We start from the raw sequence: 15,755 nt of genomic DNA on the forward strand, positions 1-15,755 counted from the left end.
GAAAAGACTCTGATGCTGGGAGGGACTGGGAGCAGGAGGAGAAGGGGACACCAGAGGATGAGATGGCTGGATGGCATCACTGACTCGATGGATGTGAGTCTGAGTGAACTCTGGGAGTTTGTGATGGACAGGGAGGCCTGGCGTGCTGTGATTCATGGGGTTGCAAAGAGTCGGACACGACTGAGCGACTGAACTGAACTGAAATGATTGACAAAATGATCTTTAATACTCATTTACACCAAAACAACGAGATCCCCAGCATCACCCCACAAATAATAATCTTCCCTACTTCAAAGACCATTTTAGCAACATCCCTGTGGACCAGAGGCAGTCCACACAGAGAAAACTTAGAAATGGAATAGTCTGTTCTATTCGCATTGCACAAATTGCTTATGGTCCAGGACCAAGAAGGGAGTCACTGCCCATAAAGCCACTCTCAGTTCATCAAAGCCCTTTTTCCACATGTAGTGAGGTTAAAGCGGCTGTCCCAGCTTTATTCAGCAGAGGGAACATCATTTGGCCTTTTTCAATGTTGTGCTTTGAAGATGCAGAAACACTTTAAAGGAAATGTCTTCTCCCAGCATGAACCTCCTCAGTGTACAGCTGTTTCAATCTGCCCAGGTCCCCATGGATTCTTTTCTCCTGCCTGTAGAATGTTCATCCTTGGAGGAAAGGATTCTTTGCATAACTAATAAATTCTTGTTTTCCCTTGCCTTCTACCTTCTCTTTCAGAAAGGCCTGCAGGTCACCCTCAATAGAACACAATGTACTTCTGTGCTGAGATAAAGGAGCAAGAAGGACACAGATAAATCAGTGGTAAATAAGAAAAAATTAAACAAGCAGGTACAATAGAGCAGATACTTCATGTACATCATCTCATTTAATCCTTATGGGCAGAGTGAGAGGAAGATATTATGATACTTATTTTGCTGAAGAGAAATTGGAGTCTAAGGGATGGGAAGGAACTTTCTGAAGGTCAACAATGAATGAGAGAGGAAGCCAATATTAGACCCTGGTCTTTGGAGTTCAAAACCTATGCACTACTTCCTCTCCTCTGCCACCTCTTTTAAAAGAAAGGAATGGGGAGAGATAGTATTTTCTCTCCCTCAGAATTACAAATTGGATTCTCCAAGTGGAATGCAATGCAAGCAGATTGTATGGTCACTTCTTTATTTGTTTTTAGTTTTGTGTAATCATGATGGCCATAGCATTTAATTCCATAAAAGTTCATTACATACATTGCTGGTTCCACATCAACCTCTAGAGCTCAGACACCATCTAATGCAAGCAAATGACTCCCAAGCTTTGAAAAGTGGCTTGACTTCCTTGATAGGGACTGGCAGTTAAGGTTCATTATCCAGAAGTCCTTCCCCAGATGAGGACACCTTCAGCTGCAATGGAGCAGCAATACTGCCACTTCAGCCTCACACAGAGCGTTCTTTAGGTGGTTCCAAGGCCCCTTGTCAGTAATGAAATGGCAGTGTGTGCTATTATGAAGGGATCTAGATAGTAGCCAGGCAAGCCAGCTGCACTGGAATGTTGGAGTAGTTGGGGTTTATTTGTAATGAACTAGAAGAGTGTAGTTATTTTCTCTGAAGTGAACCATAGTGAGTCGATCCCAGTAGAAGGGATAGTTCCAGAGCTCTCTTTTCCCTTTGACTTGTGTGTTTCGGGGGAATGCTAAGTGAACATGTCATAATTATCTATACAGTATTGGATTATCCCCTCTGCTTTTATTCACCCATCCATTCTTATGATAAATATTTATTAAGCAAATACTGTAATCCATGCACTGTACTAGGAACATGGGAAACAAGTAAAGCATAATCTGTGTTCTCAGTAATCTATACTTCAGATAGAGAGGTATGGAATGTGAGTGGCAAAGTATTCTATGTTCTACAACAGAAGTATGTTGAGGACTTAAAGGAGAATGTGATCAGTAAAATCTGGGAAGGAGAAAGTGGAGTATACAGAAAGACTGTAGAGAGGAGGCCTTCCTTGCAAGACAGCATTTCATCAGGAAGAATAAAGGCTGTTGAATTGGGTCAACAGAAAATTAAATCCTAATTCTGCTAACATTAAGGTGTGTAACCATGACCTTGATTTTTACCTTTCAGAGCCTCATCTGTAAAGTAAGAATGACACCGTCTGCATCCACCTCAGAGATTTTGTGAACATTAAATGAGATTCACATTGTTAGACAATTCAAAGTGAGGTTTTTATAGTTGGATACAATTTAGTAATTTTCCAAGAAGAGAGTCTCTCTGGGTCAGATGGGTGATTTTCCCAGTCATGCTGCCTGAACTTTTGTATGTGAATGCTTCCTTTTACCCATCCAAGATGTGCCTGGAGCAGAAAACCTTGACCTTAAAGATTGGAAATGTGAGCTGACAAAGGAAAGACCTTAGCAACACCCAGACACAGGTGGTAGAGGGCAACACCCATTGTCCCCTTGAGCAATGATGATGTAGTTTACAACACAAAAGAATGTGTTAGTCTTTACTCCATGCTGTCCCTCTGGAGCAATAGAGTGTCAAATATTCATATTTGTGTATGGAGGCCTGACAGAAGGCAAACAAATATGACTTATTCTGCAATCTTTGTCTTTTCAGATAAATTAATTTTCTGTTATATTTGGGATGCATAGGCAGCCTAATAGACATATCAACTACTCAATCAAATAGAACAGTCATTATTATTACTGCATCAGTCAGGGTGCTATAGTGCAAGCAACAAATACTGACTCAGTTATTAAGAAAAGCATGGAAAGATATTGGGTTGCCCAGAGAATCAGTGAGTAGGCTGGGGAGTCAGACTAAATGCTAATCTTTCAGGAACTTGTCTGATAAGAAATGCAAGAATGTGCTGGTGCCACCATGGACATTAGAGTACCACTGCCCTCTTGGAACTTGCCATTGCTAAGGAACTTGAATTTACCTAAAGCACCCCCAGCACCAAGACCACTTCTTTGCCAGAATTTAACAAATAGCCATTGCTACTGTGACCACTACAGGAGATAAAAGGAATTCTCCATCTGTTCTTTTCTGTATCACTGGGTTTTTAAATCTTTCCATTGATTGAGCCATGCACTAGTTATAAGAGAAATTGGGGGAGTTTGGCCTTTTATTTTGGGAAAATAGAATTTTTTCTATTCTAATTTCCAATGCCATGGAAAAAAGGAATTTCCAACCTTAGAAAGAATATGGAAAACATGTCACTGGACCGCAAACAGGACAAATATTCACTCTAAAAATTATCATGATCATCATCATTATTCCTGCCTCTAGTGATACAATAGCACTTCCCAGGTGGTGCTAGTGGTAAAGAATCTGCCTGCTAATGCAGGAGATGCAAGAGATGTGGGTTCAATCCCTGGGTTGGGAAGATGCCCTGGAGAAGGAAATGGCACTCTACTCCAGTATTCTTGCCAGAAAAATTCCACGGGCAGAAGAGCCTGATGGGTTACAGTCCATGGGGTCACAAAGAGTCAGATGTGAATGAGCACATGTACATACAGTGATTCAATAAGTATATATTGATGCATTAACAAGTGTGAGGCATTATGTGGAAGAATAATTAGAAATAAAGCCTGGAATACTTACCCTCAGTTTTCACTTGGGAATAATAAGGCATATACCCCCAAATACAGAAAATTTGATTCTGTTAAAGGAGGATTTTGAGGTATTAGAGTGCATGAGTATTAGAAAGGGTTTCATTTATCCACTTAGGAAAAATTGAAGTCTTGAAAGATTTGTAAGACCTAAGAATCCCTTTCTTCATCCATTAAGTAGAATAACTGTTCTCAAACTTTCTCATGCATCCCAATCACCTGGAGAACTTGTTAAAACAGAGTGTAGAACTCACCCCCAGAATTAGTGAGGAGAAGGGCCAAGAATCAGCTTCTTTACCAATTTCTCAGATCATAGTCTGAGGACTACATTTTGCAAATCACTGAGTTAGAGGAGTCTTCAGAACTGGAGGCAGGGAAGAAAGAATGTCAGTGGGATCCGATGGGAAACATGGTAGCTACGCAGGGAAGATAAATTGTATAAGAGAAATATCAGGAACAATGTTGCAAAAATAAATTAGCCCAACCATTCAAGGGTGGATTGTACTGAAATGTCCTTCTGAGGGTGCATTCATTTAACACTTCAGGCAGGAGAAAATGCTAGAAGCCTTTGGGCAGTTTACCCTGAATAACTTGTAATAAGACACTATTGTCCTAGATATTTTGCTAAGTGCTGGGAATAACAGAAAGAAATTTGATTATTTTTTCCAATAAGATAAGTCATTCAGTTATTCTCAACAGAAGGGAAGATTCATCCCAATGTAATCTTGTGTCATAACATCCCAAAGGGGAATGGAGGGCCAAAGTCAACGACATTTGAGGGAAAAATCCACAAGATGTCTAAATACAGACCACTATCCTTATTACTAACTTGCTGTGTGAGCTCAGGCATGCTGTGTGACCTCTCTGATTTTCAATTTCATTACCTAAAAACAAATGATCTGCCTCTCCGAGGTGGTACCTAAGGCTATGATCAGATAGACTGTTGAAGAAGAGAGACTACTCAAAAGTGATTTCTACATGAAAGGACTGGAGAACTGGGGAAATTATGAATCTAGTGACAAAAGTAAAAATAACATCAATATTTTTCATTTCAAACTAGAACACACTATGACCTTGCCTTAAAGTGGAATAACAATAACAAAAAACGAGCCCATTAGGATATCTTCATTTAAAAAGTTACATTCGGTTTTGGAGGTTAAGAATAGATAATGTATTGGGAGGCAACAAATATACATATAGATGAATTCTAATTTAATGCAAACCTGTTAGTTTATTTATGTTATTAATATGATACCCTAGAGGATATAAACCAATTAAAACTCCATTTCAATTATTAATTGGGTCCCTTAATTGAAGGGACATAATAAATTAATTAAAATGTCCTCAGCTCTATTCACTAAGGAAAACACCTAAGTTAGGGAATAGATTGGACAAACAGATAGGTGTTAAACTCTTCAAGTGGACCCTATCCAACTCCACACGGAAAAAATAGCCAAATCCACAGTGGGAGGTGTTGGAAAGAGAAGACCAAGGAGAAAAGAGATACAAAGATGGATATATCTCTTAGTTCTGTGGATGTGGTGTCAGAGCCTGGCCAATTAAACATTTCAGGCCTCAGTTTACTTAAATATAATGTAAGATCATTGAATTAAATAATTTAAAATGTTCCTCTCTCATTCTGGCTATTATAACTCATGATAAATACATGGGCCAAAATGTCCTAAAACTCACTGATTGCTCTAACCCTAATCTGGGTCAGAGTTAAGGGCTCTGAGGATGAAGTACCATAGCTATTTTTTGTCTTTGTTTTTTCAGCTTTTTATTTTGTGTTGGGGTATAGCCAATTAACAGGCTTTCCTGGTGGCTCAGGCAGTAAAGAATCCAACTACAGTGCAGGAGATCCAGGTTTGAACCCTGGGTCGGGAAAATCCCCCAGAGAAGTAAACGGGATCCCACTCTAGTATTCTTGACTGGAAAATTCCATGGACAGAGGAATCTGGTGGGTGATGGTCCCACTGAACCACCACAGAAGTTCCATGCCTTAGCATCTTTAGAGTGAGACACCACTGAGCGACTAACACTTTCACAGCCAATAAACAATGTTGTGACAGTTTCAGGTAAATGGCAAAGGGATCCAACTGTACATACACAGGTAACCATTCTCCCCCAAACCACACTCCCACAGTTCTTGCTCACAAGTAGCTCAGGATCTCAAGGTGTCAGAAATAAATGCTAAATCTGTGAAAACAGGGAGTGAATGAAAATACACAGTTGATATCCAACTAGCCTGGCCTCAAATCACAACTCTGCATGTGGATGACCCTCTGATTCTTCAAGTAAAAATGGAAATATTAATACCTCAGGATATTAATATGTTAATTAAATAAGACAGATATTGAAATTATATAGCATACCTGGTAGATGGTAAATTCTCAGTACAGGGGTTGGTGTATTTTCCCATATCCTTTCTAAGCAAATAAAGATGTCTTGACTCTCCAAGGTGTTTGGAGGGTATCAAATGGCTGAAAGAAAGTATTTTGTACAGAAATGTGAACAAGTGTTTAGGAATGTACAAAACAACAAAATAGTTTTAGCTCAGTGTTCAAGAGATTAAAATGAGCTCTGGTAGAAGAGAAAAATATTTTTTTCACTGTGTAAATTGAGAAATACATCATATCAAAGAAAATGTATAAATATGTATATAGTACATTTTAAAGCACATTAATAAAAATAAATAAAATAAACACCCCTGTACCTAACACCTGGAGAAGGAAATGGCAACCCGCTCCAGTGTTCTTGCCTGGAGAATCCCATGGACGGAGAAGCCTGGTAGGCTGCTGTCCATGGGGTCGCACAGAGTCGGACACGACTGAAGAGACTTGGCAGTACCTAACACCAAACTTCAGAATCACCTGAAAAATTCCTGCATTCTTCTGCTAACATTCTATTTCACCACCATCAGAGGTAACTGAAATTTTTGTGCTAACAATGCAATTTTGCCTTACCATGTTTAAAAATATTTATTTATTTGGCTGTGCCAGGTCTTAGTTACAGCATGTGAAGTCTTACTTGTGGCATGTAGGATCAAGCTCCCTGACCCCGATCTAACTCAGATCCCCTGCAATGGGAGCACGGAGTCTTAGCCGCTGGACCACCAGGGAAGTCCCATGCCTTAGCATTTTTATCACATCTGTATTTACCCCTAAATATGTATTGTTTAGTTTTAGCTGGTTTGGGGCATTAAGTAGAGGGGGAAATATTCTATATTCTATGATGAATTGCTTCTTTCATACAACATAGGATTTTGAGATTAATCTGTATTGTACTAACTCATCTTCACTGTTGTATCCCATTGAATGAATAGTCCATTAGTTATTTATGTGGTACACTATTGATGAATAATTTTTTTTAATTAAATGCAGTGCTGCTGCACATGTTCTTTTATATCTCTTGTGGTAACTACACAGAAAAGTTTCTCAAGGCTATGTATTTTGGAAAACAGAACTGCTGGGTCATCAGATATTCTCAAGCTTACTAATCATGCCAAAATTGTTTTTCAAAGTCATTGTTTCAGCTTGGACCCTCACTTTCAGTGACTACTTCACGTGCTTAAGACTATTTGATATTTTCAGGTGTTGCAGTGTTACAAAAGTGAGAGTTTTTAATTGGCTGTTCTCTGATTTCTAATAAAGTTGAGAGAATATTTTCATATAATCTTGGTCCATTTGTGTTTTCCTATTCTGAAATATTTGTTTGGATATTTCATCCATTTTTATATTAAAGTACTTGTCTTTTTCTTCTTGATTTAAAAAATAGGTTATCAATTTCTTACTCTAACCCTTTTCTGGTTTTACAGATTGCAAACAGCATTTTCAAGTTTGTGCTTTCTCTAATCTCTATATGGCAACTTTTGAGAAATGGAATTTAATTTTAATTTAGTTTTTATTTTATGGTTTTAGCCTTTTATCTTTTTAAATAAACTTTTTTTCAAGTTTAAAGTCACAAAGGCTTTATTCTAACATTCTTTTGTAAAGTTGGCTATGCATGTTTAAGTACTAGATCTATCAGGAATTTTGTTTTGTGTAAGATATTGGGTCAAGATCTATTTTTTGTTCTTTTATTTTCTTTTTAAATGAGCAATCCATGCATTATTTAATTATTAACCCATTTTTCACCATTGATAATGCAATGAAGTACTGCCATGAATTAGTCTTTTAAATACGGGGTGGATATGATTCTGACCTCTCAGTCTACCCTAGGCTCATAAAATATTGTTCTAATTTTTCATGTATTGATAGTAAATTTTTATATCCAGGACAGTATGAATGCTCCTCTGGCTCTTTTTTGAAAAATCTTAGCTGTTTTTTGTCCTTTATTCTATTATTTATATTGCTAATTCAACTTAGAAATCCTTTCAAATAATTTTTAGAATTACCCATTATTCACTAGATCACTTCAGAAAGAAATTACCTTTAAGATATTTAATATTTTCATACACAAATGTGGTATTTACATCTCTTACTTTTATGCTTTATTTTCTATTTTTCTGTAAATTTTTATAATTTTCTCCTTTAAAATTTTTATACATTATTTTGCTCCTAGGTGCACTTTGGTGTACGTTGTTCCTATTGGAAATGTTACTTTTATATATTGTGTACAAATAAAATCATATTTTATATATTGAGTTGAGTTTGTGTGTTGGTATTATATCTGTGTATTAATATTATATACTAAAAAATGGTATTCATACATACAAAAATTAAATTTTATATATTGGCATTTTATCAAGAAACTGCTAAATTTACTTATTCTAATAATTTGTTTGAATATTTTTTTATTTCCTTTATCAGGTTAAAGAGGTTTATTTTTATTCCTAATTTGGTAATATATATATATATATTTCATATATATATATGGAAGCCATATGGGCTTCCCTCATAGCTCAGTTGGTAAAGAATCTGCCTGCAATGCAGGAGACCCGGGTTTGATCCCTGGGTTGGGAAGATCCCCTGGAGAAGGAAATGGCAACCCACTCCAGTGTTCTTGCCTGAAGAATCCCATGGACAGAGGAGCCTGGCAGGCTACAGTCCATGGGGTTGCAAGAGTTGGACATGACTTAGCACCTAAACCACCACCAATATGTGTGGTTTATACATACACAATAGGTAAAGTTTGTTGGATTTGATCACAGATTTATTTAAGCTTCCATTGAAATGATTATATAATTTTTCTATTTCTACTAATGTGGATAATTACAGTGTAGGTTGTTGAATGTTGAATTAAATCTGCTTCCTTAAATGCAGGGCTTCCCTGATAGCTCAATGGGTAAAGAATCTGCCTGCAATACGGGAGACCCCTGTTCAGTTCCTGGGTCAGCAAGATCTGCTAGAGAAGGGATAGGCTACCCACTCCAGTATTCTTAGGCTTCCCTTGTGGCTCAGCTGGTAAAGAATCCACCTGCAATGTGGGAGACCTGGGTTGGATCCCTGAGTTGGGAAGATCCCCTGGAGAAGGGAAAGTCTACCCACTCCAGTATTCTGGCCTGGAGAATTTCATGGACTGTACAGTCCATGGGGTCACGAAGAGTCAGACACAACTGAGTGACTTTCACTTTCACTTTCTTACATGCAGGTTGGTTATGATGTAGTGTCTTTCTTATATATTGCTGGATTTGGGGTTGCCTATTCAGTGATTTTTCATTTATATTCAAAGTAAGATTGACCTGTAATTTTTGTTTCTAATTCTTTCTCTAAATTTGATATCAGGTTTGTGTTATTGTTATTTAGTTGGTAAGTCATGTCTGACTCTTTTGAGACCCCATGGACTATAGCCAACCAGGCTCCCCTGTCCATGGGATTTACAGGCAATACTGGAGTGGGTTGCCATTACCTTCTCCAGGGATCTTCCTGACCCAGGCACTAAACCTACATCTCCTACATTGCCAGGCAGATATTTTATCACTGAGCCATCTGGGAAGCTCCCATCAGATTTATACTAGGCTCATAAAATGAATTTGATGTTTTTCCCTATTATTTTATTTTCTGAAATACTTTGTATATGTTTTTCTTTTTAATTTTGGATATAATTCACATAGAAAAACATTTGGACTTAGCTTTCTTTATGAGAACATATTTTTATCTAACATCTTTGTTCCTTAATCGTTACATGATGACCCAGGTTTTCTATTTCTTCTGCAGCAGTTTTAGTTGAAAATAATCTTTTAAGGAAGGTTAGATGTTCAAGCTGGTTTTAGAAAAGGCAGAGGAATCAGAGATCAAATTGCCAACATCCGCTGGATCATGGAAAAAGCAAGAGAGTTCAAGAAAAACATCTATTTCTGCTTTATTGACTATGCCAAGCCTTTGACTGTGTGGATCACAATAAACTGTGGAAAATTCTGAAAGAGATGGGAATACCAGACCACCTGATCTGCCTCTTGAGAAACCTATATACAGGTCAGGAAGCAGCAGTTAGAACTGGACATGGAATAACAGACTGGTTCCAAATAGGAAAAGGAGTACGTCAAGGCTGAATATTGTCACCCTGCTTATTTAACTTATATGCAGAATACATCATGAGAAATGCTGGACTGGAAGAAACACAAGCTGGAATCAAGATTGCTGGGAGAAATCTCAATAACCTCAGATATGCAGATGACCCCACCTTTATGGCAGAAAGTGAAGAGGAACTAAAAAGCCTCTTGATGAAAGTGAAAGAGGAGAGTGAAAAATTGGCTTAAAGCTCAACATTCAGAAAATGAAGATCATGGCATCTGGTCCCATCACTTCATGGGAAATAGAGGGGGAAACAGTGGAAACAGTGTCAGACTTTATTTTTTGGGCTCCAAAATTACTGCAGATGGTGACTGCAGCCATGAAAGTAAAAGACGCTTACTCCTTGGAAGGAAAGTTATGACCAACCTAGATAGCATATTCAAAAGCAGAGACATTACTTTGCCAACAAAGGTCCATCTAGTCAAGGCTATGGTTTTTCCAGTGGTCATGTATGGATGTGAGAGTTGGACTGTGAAGAAAGCTGAGCACCAAAGAATTGATGCTTTTGAACTGTGGTGTTGGAGAAGACTCTTGAGAGTCCCTTGGACTGCAAGGAGATCCAACCAGTCTATCCTAAAAAGATCAGTCCTGGGTGTTCATTGGAAGGACTGATGCTGAAACTGAAACTCCAGTACTTTGGCCACCTCATGCAAAGAGTTGACTCATTGGAAAAGACTCTTATGCTGGGAGGGATTGGGGGCAGGAAGAGAAGGGGACAACAGAGGATGAGATAGCTGGATGGCATCACTGACTTGATGGATGTAAGTCTGAATGAACTCCAGGAGTTGGTGATGGACAGGGAGGCCTGGCATGCTGCGATTCATGGGGTTGCAAAGAGTAGGACACAACTGAGTGACTGAACTGAACTGAATGAATACACCAATATAATGACAACATAACTCAGGATGCTTGCTGTATCATGTTATTTATTTGGCCCTGTTTTCCAATTGTCTGATGATCCTTTAAATTTTTTTCTATCTTATATAGTAAACTAATTTGCGTTACCTATTATAGGGGACTTGCCTGGTGGCTCAAGAGGTAAAGAATCCACTTGCAATGCAGGAGCTGCAAGAGAAACGGGTTTGATCCCTGGGTTGGTAAGATCCCTGGAGGAAGGCATGGCAACCCACTCCAGTGTTCTCTTTTGGAGAATTCCATGGACAGAAAAACCAGGAGGGATGACATCCATGGGGTCATAAAGAGTTGGACACAACTGAAGCAACTTGGCATACACACATGCATGTGTTATAAATATCATTATCCAGTATCGTTTTGTGTTTTATTGCCTTCATTCACGGTAATTTTTCTAATGGAAAAGTAATTTTCATAAAGTTGAATTTGTCAATAATTTACTTTATGGTATTAGGAAAATTTTTCTCTTAAAATGTATTACACATTCCAGGTATATATATTATATAGTGGTATAATGTTAGTCACTTAGTCATGTCCGAATCTTTGTGACCCCATGGACTATAACCCACCAGGCTCCAGGTGGGCTGGTCCATTGAATGCTCCAGGCAAGAATACTGGAGTGGGTAGCCATTCCCTTCTTCAGGGGTCTTCCCAGCCTGGTTCTCCTGCATTGCAGGTGGATTCCTTACCATCTGAGCCACGAGGGGAGCCCATAGAGCCTCCTCTTTATTATATATATATATAAAACCACCTAGATTTCATTTTGCAGGAAAGAAAGAATGTTATACAAATCTAGATTATTTTTTTCTAAGTAGAAAATAATTTTGAAAATATAAATGCCTTTACTGAATTCAGTAGCCTAGAATGTCTTAAGGGAAATAACTTTGTCTTAGTATTATCATATACAAGGAACTAATCTCAGTGGGTTTATATATAATTTATATATTTTCAAAGTAATTTTATAAATAAATTAATGATTTCAACAATGTATGTATTAATAAATTACCTCTAAGTTTCTTTCCTTGGGATTTTTATGGAAAAAATAATACAGACTAAAGTAAATATGAATCATATATTGCACAAACCAATAATTTTGTGTTTGCCTCTACCATCCATGTTTACATATTTTGTATAATTGTACTGATTATGTGTTATTTAATTACGTGCCTTATAAACTTTTGAATAATAATTGTACTAAATTTAATTTCAACAACTTTATTTTTATGTTTATTTACCAAATTTCATTTTACTAGTTCATTGATGAAGTTAGTGAAGGTGTTAGTCGCTCAGTCATGTCTGACTGTTTGTGACTCCATGGTCTGTCCATAGAATTCTCAAGGAAAGAATACTGGAGTGGGTTGCCATTTCCTTCTCCAAGGGATCTTCCCAACCCAGGGATTGAACCCAGGTCTTCTGCATTGCAGGGAGATTCTTTTGACACTGACTATTAAATTGTTTCCAATTATTTTACTATAATAATTGTGTTTCTTAAACTTATTTGTGTAGCTAGAGATGTGTTTCTACTGTGGCATGACTAATATTTATATCAAGAATCTTGTACTTATAATGTTATGAGTTGAAAGCTAATTTTACTTATTACTCACTAGCAAAGTATTTACCTATCTGGAACTAATAAGGGTAAGTCACAGGGTTTTCATTGAAGTTATTAATATTTTTTTAATGCTGTGAACTTCACTAAGTATAATAATCTCAACTAATGTTAATGGAGCCTGCCCCTACTCTTCTTGCTTATAATAAAAACATATGAGTAGAATTCCTTAGTCAAATAATTTGAATATCTAATGACTCCAGCCAAGTATTTAACTGCCTGCAAGTGTCTAAATTATTGAGTTGTAGCATACTTAGCTGGAGAAGGCAATGGCACCCCACTCCAGTACTCTTGCCTGGAAAATCTCATGGGCAGAGGAACCTGGTAGGCTGAAGTCCATGGGGTCGCTAAGAGTCAGACATGACTGAGCGACTTCACTTTCACTTTCTTGCATTGGAGAAGGCAATGGCAACCCACTGCAGAGTTCTTGCCTGGAGAATCCCAGGGACAGGGGAGGCTGGTGGGCTGCCATCTATGGGGTCACACAGAGTCGGACACGACTGAAGCGACTTGGCAGCAGCAGTAGCAGCATACTTAGCTTTAGCACAACATAGCAAACATGAGCATTGCTCACATCACATACATAGTATAAGTTAGAAATAAACTGCTCCCAATTTACAGATGACAAAACAAGGCACAAAGAGGTTAAGAGAGCTTCTAAAATCACACAGCTGATAAATGGCAAATAAAAGGCAGATTAAATCGAACTATCTAACTCCAGAGACTGTATGTTTAATGTTATGATTCCTGAAACTTGTATAAACATCTCCCTGACACTAATTACTTCTTATATTTTGGAGACAAACACATTTTAACTAGATTTCTTAATTTAAAATTGCACAAGATTTAGGGCCACCTTATTTTCTGTGCTAGCCATTTTCTACCTAATCATACAGTGTTTCAGTGTTATTCATTTCCCAAATATATATGCCTTCTCAGCTGATTTTAAGCTTCTTTAAGAGTTAGACTAATTTTGCATGTTTCTTTTGAATACTCTATAACATCCTCCATAGTGGATAATCAATAAACACTTACTGCCTGATATTTAGACTGTCTAAATACTTTATTTCTCTGTGAAATTGTCTGTTTCTAATCAGAAAATGAAAATAAAGGTTGTCATAAGAAAACAAATCTTAAGAGAGTAAAAAATATAAACAAAAATGTTTAAAGGTCACATTAGATTCATTATAAAAGTGACCAGATCAGGATTCTTTAACAAGTTTGGAAGAGAACCCCACTAGTTTATTTCCCTAGAGATCTGAGATTAGAAGAGAATATCAAGAAGATGGAGGAGGAATAGAACAGGGAGACCACTTTCTTCCCCACAAATTCATCGAAAGAACATTTGAATGCTGAGCAAATTCCACAAAACAACTTCTGAATGCTGGCAGAGGACATCAGGCACCCAAAAAGGCAGCCCATTGCCTTTGAAAGGAGGTAGGACAAAATATAAAAGATAAAAAGAGAGACAAAAGAGGTAGGGATGGAGATGCATCCCAGGAAGGGAGACTTAAAAAAGAGAGAAGTTTCCAAAGACCAGGAAACATTCTCTCTGGTAGGTCTGTGGCAAGCCTTGGAATCTCAAAGGGCAAAATAACTGGAAGGAAAAATAAATAAATAATTAAAACTCACAGATTATGTGCCTAACAGCAACTCCCAGTGGAGCAGCCCAGATGCTCGCATCTCCCACTAGCAAGCGGGGGCTGGACAGGGAGGCGCAGGCTGCATTGCTTAGGATAAGGACCAGGTCTGAATGCGCCAAGGGCAATCTGAAGGTACTAGCTTGAGATAGCAACCCAGACTGTGGGATAGCTATCCCGTGAAAAGCCCTAACCTAAGATACCACCAGGCCCACTCACAGAACAAAGGATTGAGCAGAGCTAGCCGGCTGCAGACCGGCACATTCCCCACTGGAGACAGGCAGGCGAGGGCAGCCAGAGCCAGAAGGGGGCAATCGCTGCCCCAGAGAGGCATCCTGTACCAAACTGCAAGCAGACATCGTTGCTAACCAAGATTTCTTGGGATTCTGGACGATCAACATCCGCCGGGAGGGTCGCAGCCAGAGATCAGCTCCCCAGAAGAGACACACGGCACATCTGAGAAGGCGCACCTGTTGTACACCCAGAAAACTGAGTGGCTAGGATAGAGGAGGCGATAAGTCACAGCCTTTAACTGGAGGCGACTGTGCTCACCAAGCACCTCGTCACCTGAGCTGCTCAGACCTGGGACAAGCACAAAATGCAGGCCCAACCAAATCTATGCCTTTATGGAGTACCCCGGAACCTGAACCTGAGTGGCTTAGACCTGGAGAGTGCCTACAATGCAGGGCCAGCATCAGACAGTTCCCGGTAGAGAAACCTAGAGCCTGAGCAGTGTAGACTGGGAAAGCGCACACACTGAGCGGAGGCAAACCCAGTGTAGCTGAATCACTGTGAGCACATGCCAGTGATATTTGTTTGCAGTGTTCCTCCCTCCTCACAGCACAACTGAACAAGTGAGCCTAAAAAAAGTGACCATCACTGCCCCCCTTGTGTCAGGGCGGAAATTAGACACTGAAGAGACTAGTAAACAGAAGAAGCGAAAATAAATAGAGGGAACCGCTTTGGAAGTGACAGGTGCAATAGATTAAAACCCTGTAGTTGCACCAACTACATAGGAAGGGGCCTATAGACCTTGAGAAGTACAAGCTGGACCAAGGAACTATCTGAAAATGAACTGACCCCACACTGTCTGCAACAGCTCCAGAGAAAGCCCTAGATATATTTTTACTATTATCATTTTTTTTCTTTTCTTTTCTTTTTAAAATTTACATAATTGTATTAGTTTTGCCAAATATCAATATGAATCCCCCACAGGTATACATGTGTTCCCCATCCTGAACCCTCCTCCCTCCTCCCTCCCCATACCATCCCTCTGGGTCGTCCCAGTGCACTAGCCCCAAGCATCCAGTATCGTGCATCGAACCTGGATTGGCAACTCGTTTCTTACATGGTATTTTACATGCTTCAATGCCATTCTCCCAAATCTTCCCACCCTCTCCCTCTCCCATAGAGTCCATAAGACTGTTCTATACATCAGTGTCTCTTTTGCTGTCTCGTACACCGGGTTA

General features: G+C 38.8%; 1 long non-coding RNA gene across 1 annotated transcript in view; it reads right to left on the reverse strand.

Moving 5' to 3' along the window:
* LOC104988557 overlaps window positions 1–14,694 on the reverse strand; it is a 28,763-nt gene extending 14,069 nt beyond the window's left edge. Inside the window, exons 1-2 of the long non-coding RNA XR_825255.1 lie at window positions 14,656–14,694; window positions 5,986–6,093 (exon numbers count right to left, since the gene is read on the reverse strand). This is a non-coding gene — a long non-coding RNA (uncharacterized LOC104988557). The remainder of the gene's footprint in view (window positions 1–5,985; window positions 6,094–14,655) is intronic.
* Between the last annotated feature and the right edge of the window lie 1,061 nt (window positions 14,695–15,755).

Source organism: Bison bison, unplaced genomic scaffold (assembly GCF_000754665.1).
Source record: "Bison bison bison isolate TAMUID 2011002044 unplaced genomic scaffold, Bison_UMD1.0 scf7180017864136, whole genome shotgun sequence".
Classification (NCBI taxonomy): Eukaryota; Metazoa; Chordata; class Mammalia; order Artiodactyla; family Bovidae; genus Bison; species Bison bison.